The sequence below is a fragment of the Spinacia oleracea genome, chromosome 4 (assembly GCF_020520425.1).
Source record: "Spinacia oleracea cultivar Varoflay chromosome 4, BTI_SOV_V1, whole genome shotgun sequence".
NCBI lineage: Eukaryota > Viridiplantae > Streptophyta > Magnoliopsida > Caryophyllales > Amaranthaceae > Spinacia > Spinacia oleracea.
In genome coordinates, this window is record NC_079490.1 from 88,965,447 (window position 1) to 88,974,054 (window position 8,608).

General features: G+C 44.4%; 1 pseudogene; it reads left to right on the forward strand.

Moving 5' to 3' along the window:
* The first annotated feature begins 8,302 nt into the window (after positions 1-8,302).
* LOC130460401 (uncharacterized) lies at positions 8,303-8,403 on the forward strand (annotated as a pseudogene).
* The last annotated feature ends 205 nt before the right edge of the window (positions 8,404-8,608 follow it).

Here is an 8,608-nt window from a genome sequence, read left to right on the forward strand (position 1 = left end):
GAACGTAAATGACTTTGTTCGACCAAATGCAGTCCTGTGTGAGCGAAGACAGCGAAGATCAATTCCTTCGTCCTGTGCAACCGAACGTAAAATCCTGTTCGGTCGAATGGGGTTTCTTTGGCTCAAGTCTCCTTTGCAACTCTATTCGGTCGAACAAAAAGAACTAATCGGGCGCACAACTTTTGTGCGGTCGAACTCAAAAAGTTGTGCGGTCGAACAAAGGCCTTGTGCGGTCGTTTTCCAATTTTGGGGCTTTCTATCTTAGAAATCTATTCTGTGCGACCGAACAACAGAGGGCATTTGATCGCACAAAACTGGAAATTCCATGAACTCCATTTGCACTACTCTATTTTGGCGTACAAACCATCACTCGATCGCACAAGTCCTGTTTTGGCTCGAATTCACTTGTTTTCCATCATTTTTCATCAAGATCACCTATAAAGCACAAGATGGAACAAAACTTATAAATCTCACACAAAAAACTATAAAAACTATAAAAAAAGCATAAAAACTAACATAAAATCCTAAGCTAAGAGCGACATAAATGTCGCTCATCAAACTCCCCCAAGCTAAGCGTTTGCTAGTCTCTAGCAAACTAAACTCAACTAAGGAAGAATGAGCAACTAATCAGATTCTAAAAATTTACCAAAATCAAAATCTAGCAACTCTAATCAAGGCAAGACTAAAATGGAAAACACAAACCAAGAAAATAAAGAAAGAAAAGAAGAAGAAAAGACAAGAGAAGAGAAGAAAAGAAATTAAACTACAAAATTCAAGATGGGCTTTATTGTGGAACAAGTATAGGGGAACACTAATATTACTAATCAAATAAATGAGTACACGCTAACTAATGTCCTAAACCGAGTGAAAGATTCGAGCATCAAGCAAAGTGAACTAAGGGCAAGAACTAATCAATCCCCCTACATCCGTGCATACCACGTCAAATCTCTAGATCTTATCCACCCTTGAGAATAGCGTCTCAAGACACCGCGAAGGCGCCAGAAAATCAACATTAGGCTACCCGACATCTTAGCATGACGACCTAGTTCCTTAAGCTTGACCAAATCCTCCCTCCACCTACAATGACTCAACTCTAAAGGGTCAAGAGGGCTTTTAGGGCGTAACGTAGGCTAGGGGTAAGGCGCGGAACAAATTTGGCCATTTGGTGCTCATACCTAAAGTGAAGCGCAATGATAGAACTAAACTCAAGCATTTTGAACCAAACACAAACTCGTACCACTTATTTGGGTTACCCCCAAGCTTATTCAACAACAATTCTAAACTACAACTCTTTTTTGCGTTTTTTCCTTGATTTGATTTTCCTCTTTTTTTGTGTTTCAAATGAAACTTTTCATGCCTTGTTTTTTTCTCTATTTTTGGCTTTTTTTCAAAACTTTACTTTTTTTTTTGCTTTTGCAACAATTATTCACTATATACAACATTCTTCCAAAACTTTACCATTCATACCAAACAACATTCATTCCTCAACTTTGCATAATTACTCCAAAACAACAAGCATCATAACTCTAAGCTTCACTATCACTTCTAAGGGTGAAAACAAAACAAAGGCTATTAGGCTTGTAATGTGCTCATTAGAAATGAAGGGTCAAGGCTCAAATAGCTAGCAAAGGGGAAAATGCAAACAAAAACATATGAGAAAAAATAAGAAAATTGAGTCCTGAACTAAAAAAGAAAAATAGTCACCGGAAGAAATGCCTCTATCGTCCCCTAAAGTAGTTCGGTCGCGGTCTCGGGAAGGAAATGGTCAAACTCGGGAGACAAGAAAGTCAATGCTAAGGATCCATGCCACTCAATATATGAAAATGTGTTTGGGCTTATTTTTGAGCATGAAGCTCACAAGGGAGCAAATACCATTCTCTCCGGCTTCAAATCACTAGAGAAATCGACACCATCTTACCACAAGCCAAGAGTTCATGACGCATGCTACCCATAGTTCAACCAACTTTCTTGACACCAAATCCTAGACTCGACCCAAGACATTAAGAACCGTGTAAAAATCTACCAATTAGGAATAAAAGCATTCTAATCTACAAGTTCCAATTTTATATGCCCCAATCAAGAATATTGCCTAAGAAAACCTAGAAAAATTGCCTTGACAAAAGGAATGGAAAAAGAAGAAAAAGAAAGAAAATAAGAAAACACACCAAAAAAAGGAAAATAAAAAGAAACAAACAAAACAAACGAAAAGACAAGAAACTAAAATCAAACTAAAAACAAAGAACTAACATATACAAGTGCACAAAATGGTATGGTTTCCAAGACATGAGCATCACAAATAGGCAACTATACAACAAAACTCCCCCCAAGCTAGAAATAGGCCGTGTCCTCAAGGCCTAAACTAATCAAGGAGGGGCACAGGTAGCCATCCAACAAAATGCCCCAAATGCAAGATGCCCATCCCAAAGAATGCATGTGAGATAGAAGGATATTACCGGAAATATCGTGGGAGCAAGTCCCGCAAAGAACCGGTAAAAACCGAACAAACTCACCAAGGTATCGACGAACAAGGCATAGGCGGAAAGTGGGAACCCACATCAACGAAACCAATCCATAAAGAACACTCAAAAATAATCAAGAAAAATGTTAGTGGACAAGGCCAAATTGCCAAAACAAACACAAAACAAGCAAAAACCCATCATCATATATACAACCACATGAAGTGGCAAGAAGATCACACCAACAAACATCAAACACTCCCCATAGCAAACCCCTACTCCACACTTCTCCCCCAAGCTAATCACAAGCATACCATCACATCAAGATGAGGGAGAAATGGAGTGAACCCTGAGAAGAAGGGCCCGGGGCATGCCCTTTACCCTTTGCATCATAAATCCTCCAATGTTCATCCCGCTAAAGACGATAAGCAAGAGCCGTGTCATCGGTGAACGGGCTGAAATTGAAGGTGGGGTCCACATCGGGACCCGAAGCGTCGGTATAGGGCGGCCAACCATATTCGGGCACAAGGGGGTAGTTTCCATTGGGTGGCTCTCCTCAGGGGCCATCCCAACCACCCATATATCCCCTAGGCCACCCAGTGAAATCCTCGGGCCACGCACTAGGCCGATCCACTGGTGGGGGAGTGGGGTACATAGGGTCACCACAGTAGTCACTACCGCCCATCATAGTATAGTCATAGGGCGGAAAGGAGGGGGGAGTGACACCGGGTTGGGATGGGCCCGTCCAATACTGGTAGGTGGGTGTACGCTCCTCATTCCAACTAGGGATGGGCACTTGTTGGGGAGGGTGGTAAGGGTAGTTGACATAGGGGGAAAAGTCCCCTTTGTCAACATGAAAGTCGTACACCCGCCTACCGTAGTAGGACGAGTCAAAATCGGGAAATGAATCCCCCGTGCGGCTCCCTTGAGAAGCAAGAGAAGCCAAGACACGTGCTTGGTCCTCTTGCCCTTGCAAGAGAGTCGCAAGGGTGGATTGCAAACCCGTCATGTCAAAAGGAGAGGAGAGAGGTATGTTACCCATATTCGGAGGAGGAGGACTAGGAGACCGAGAGGGAGCTTGAGTAGGCTCGGTAGTGGTACCGGTAGGCTCGGAAGTGGCGGCGGCGGCGGCGGCCTTGACAAACTTTTGATGCCGCGGAAGCAAGTAGCGGACATTAGGGGACCATGAAGTGATGGGCGGGTGCGGAAGAAAGCACCAATCGTTCTTTCGCACAAGACAAATCTATTGCGCCTCATTGGTGGTGTAGTGGAGCCAGCATTGAACATCGCCCGGATGGTTAAGAACTCACCACCGGCCACCGGAGGTAAAGCCGCCATCTCCTTGGCATGAGGGTTGTTCGGTAGGAGCCGAACAAGAAGAGTAAGCATGCCGCCAAGGAGGATGTCGGATTTATTCAAGTGGCTATCCCTAACCTCGATGATCCGGGAAATGAGCAATTGCCCGAAATCAAGTACCCCTTGCTCCTCTTGTGTGGCCGAACATAAGCCACCAAGTTCCGTGCCCGACAAGGCACCGGTAGCACCCTTAGAGAAAAGGGAATAGATGAGGAGCCGGATCATGATGCGGATGCCGGATGATGGAATGTGGAAGACTTGGCCGAGGAGGAGAAGAAATCCCCGTCGTCTCCGGTGAGCTCTCTCCACCAACGATTTTCATCATAGTTGTTAGCACATTCGGACCTTGGGTTCGTGATGAAACCATGATCCGAGTCGATGGAGAAGAGGGCATTGATTTGATTGTGGTTCAACTTGTATTGGCGACCGAAGACTTGGAAGCTCAATTCCACCACACTATCACCATCCTCATCTTCTACAAGGTTCTTCCGAGCCGAGGAGAGGAACTCCAATGTCAACCTTTTATAGGTTGGGCCACTCATCTTTGCGAACTCTTTCCACCCTAGTCCCTTGATCAACTTATCAACCTCGGCCTCGACCCCCAACTTACGAACACTCTCCCGATGGAAGAACTTGGTGGGCTTAATTGTCCTCTTGGGAAGGAGCTCGAAGAAGTCCCAAGACCTTTGCTCGGCGAACTCAATTTCGAAAGTTTCCATGTTCGGCGGGGTTGGTGCCGTTGTTGCCTTCCTCTTTGATGAAGAGGTGGTCGCGGTCGCGGTTGCGGTGGGGTTCTTCTTGGAGCGTTTTAGTGCCATTGAGATGAGTGGATGCTAAGCAAAAATCTATAAAACAAAAAGAAATAAACCAAGACACACAAAGAAGGATAAACTAAGTTAGTTCACAATCTAGGACAAACGAACAACTACAAGAGCTAAGGTTAAACTATCTTCATCAATTCATCATCAAGCTCTAAACATTACACCAAATCCTCAACAAGCTTGAACTAACCACATTACTCCACAACAATAACCACAATCAAACAACCAACACTTCCACAAACAAGTATAGTCAAAGGAGCTCAAAATCTCACAAAATCATCTCAAAAAGTCTAGAGCTTAAATGGAACAAGGAATTAAACATGCATAGCTCATCTAGACAATTAATGATTAACCACAATACAAACATGCATCAACAAACACCCAAGAATCAATTATTTTAGAAAAATCAAAAACAATATGAACATGGTGAAAATGGAACGAAAAATACAAGAATTAAGGGAAAGAAATCATCACCACAAGCAAAGGAAGTGGTATAGGATCAATCCCAAGTATCCTCAAGAGCTCCAATTCACCACACACACAATTATGAACAATTTCATAAAAACCCTAGAAATTGGGGATTTTGCAAAAATCTGAAAATTTGGGGATTTTGGGGGTTGGGATGAATGAGATTGAGTGTATGTGATGAATGGGAAGGGAAATTTGTGAAGGGAAGTGAATTAATTTGATGAGGAGTAGTGGTAGCAAGTGAGAGAAGAGAGGGCAATGGAGAGGATAGTCGGGCAAAATGAAGGAAAAATGGGGAAGGGGCTCGCGATTTTCAAATTAAAGAACTCAGAAACAGCTCCGCCAGGCTGTGCGATCGAACAGATTAAGCCGTTCGGTCGCACAGACCTGTGCGATCGAACAGGAAGAGTCGTTCGGTCGCACAGACCTTGTGCGATCGAATATCTGAAACTGTGCGATCGTTTACCAAAAACTGGCCATTCTGTCTCAAAAACCTGGTTTTTGCGATCGAACGACAGAGCGCGTTCAGTCGCACAAAACATGATTTTGCAAATGTTTTACAAGCTTCCCCTTTAAATCAAAAATTATACTAATTAATGGAAATTAATGCAAAAAATCTAACAAAAACTAAAACTAGGAGTTAGACAACCAGGTTGCCTCCCGGGTAGCGCTCGTTTAACGTCATTAGCTTGACGAATCCCCCCAAAGCTCATGGGAGACAAGAGAGGAAAAGAATACACGGGTTGCCTCCCGGTAGCGCTCGTTTAACGTCATTAGCATGACGGACCCCCCCCCCCCAAAAGTCAAGGGGGGTCAAACACAACAAACCTCGGGTCAACACTAGTCAACAAACCTTTCTTGGCCTCCTTGGGCATAAACCACTTACCCAAACCACCACTTGATGAGTGGGGACCAAACCAAATCCTTTTAGGCATAGGACTGCCTTGCTTGGACTTCTTGCTCATACACTTCTACCATTAGATGCCGGAGTGAGTGACTTTTCATCATCAAGATCCATCCCGAATGTGTCGGGAATGGTAATGACGTCATCATAGGGATCTCCTTGCACAAAGGAACTCTCGTGCACATCCTTCTTCACCTTCCTATCAATCTCAAAATCACACTCAAGAACACAAGGATTGTTAGAAGCAATGGCACAAGAATGATTGTGCTCAACACAAGCAATAGTGTCGACTTTCATGCAACTTTTCATTTTAGACCAACAATGTTCATCAATTGCAAGCTTGAAACTATCCTTGGTGTCTCCCGCTTTCAAGGTGATTAGTCCTTCTTTCACATCGATAAGAGCACCCGCGGTGGCCATAAATGGCCTCCCCAAAATAATGGGGGTATGGGCATCCTCATCAATGTCCAAGACGACGAAATCCACAAGGAAAGTAAGCTCGCCAACAGCTAGGGGAACATCCTCAACCTTGTCAATAGGATACTTGACCGAACGGTCGGCAAGTTGCAAGGTGATGTTGGTTGGGACAAGATCACCAACGTCAAGCTTAGCAAACACCGAATAAGGTAGTATACTAACGCTAGCACCCAAATCACACAAGGCATTGCTTATTTCAAGCTCCTTAATAGCACAAGGGATAGAAAAACTTCCCGGGTCTTTGAGTTTGGGTGGCGTTTTGTTAAGAATGATAGCACTACAATTTTCGGTGAGGTTCACCGTCTCCTTTACGTCGCAATTCCGCTTCCCATTCAAGATTTCCTTAAGAAATCTTAAGTAGGTAGGAATTTGTTTCAACTCATCCATAAAGGGGAGAGTGATATGCAATTTTCGAAGAACCTCAAGACATTTTGAGAATTGCACATCTAACTTGTGCCTTATGAATCTTTGGGGATAGGGAAGTTTAGGAGTGGGGAGAGGTAGAAGAGTTGCCTCTTTTTGTATAGGAGTGTCTCCCACATCATCGATGGGAGGCTCCTCTTCTACCACATCATTGTTGCTAGACTCAACGACTCCCTCTTGATCCTTCCCATTGGACTTAGGATCCTCATTGGCTCTAGGAACATCATCCAAAGTCTTCCCACTCCTTGTCATGATTGCATACATTTGCTTAGGAGGTTGACCTTTGGGGTGAGAGACTTGTATGCACTTGTTGCTCTTTGATAGTGCTAGCTAGTTGACCAAGTTGGGTCTCAATCATCTTCAAGTGAGTGTTGGATTGCTGACATTCTTCTTGGCTTGCGCCCCCACAAACGACTCCATGAGAGCCTCAAGATTAGACTTGAGAGGCGGGAGTGGTGGAGGTGCAACGCCATAACCACTAAGGTTTGCTTGATATTGGTTGCCAAAGGTCCTCGGTCCATTGAATCCAGGAGGTGGCAATTGAGATGCACCATAAGGAACTCCCGAGTTCAAAGGATAACCCCCACTTTAGGCACCCCTAAATTTCCCATAAGAGTAGTTATAACCCCCTCCACCTTGATGGTTGGGATTATAACCCCCTTGGTTGTATTGGCCTTGATTGCCAAAACCTTGAGCTTGACCATAGGGCGCTTGGCTTTGATAGCCTTGTGCTCTATAGCCACCTCGATTTTGGCTATCATACCCAGTTCCTTGGCCATGGCCTTGGTGCGGACCATACATGGAGGGCCCTCTAGGTTGCCTAGAAAAATTAGGATTGTTAGCGTTATCATTCCTAGACCTCTCATTGATGGCATTAGCATACTCTACATCAAACTCTCCTTCATACGAAGGGCCATAATCCACAAATGACAAGTTATGAACTAAGGGGCATGCATCGGGGAATGACTATAGTCTTGGCAATTTTCGCAAAAGGAGGTGCCCGGAGATATTGAGCCATAAGAACTAACCTTGCTCTTCCCCTTAGAGAGAAGAGTGGCCGAGGGTGGAGGGATTGTAGACGGTGATGGCGGTTGGCGCGAAGCTCTCCCCGCAAATGGTCTTTTTTCAAGCTTCTCCAAGCGTGAGGTAAGCTTCTCTATCATCCATGCTTGCTCTATGGCGTACACCGAACCCTTACCATCTTCACTTCTACCTTTCCCATCATAATTCCTCGTGCCTACATGCCAAGATTGGTAGTTTTGAACTACATCCTCAATGATTTCCTCTATTTGACCTCAGTTTTATTCATAATGGGGCCTCCCGCGCCCGCATCAAGACTTGTCTTCGAACTTGGACTGAACCCCAAGTAAAATGTTTGGAGCAACAACCATTTAGGAATCCCATGGTGTGGGCATTCCCTTTGGTACTCCTTGAAACGATCCCAAGCTTCGAAGAGTGACTCATCTCGCTTTTTCTCAAAGGATTGGATCTTGTGGCGACACTCCGCCTTCTTCCCATGCGAGTAGAACTTGTTTAAGAATGCACTTGTCACTTCGGTCCAAGTGCGAAGTGAGTTGGGCTTGACCTCCTTGTCAAGCCAATCACTTGCTCGCCCAAGTAGAGAGAACCGAAACAATGTCAACCTCACATAATCCGATGTGACACCATTGTGCTTGATTGTGTCACAATAGTGCTCGAACTGT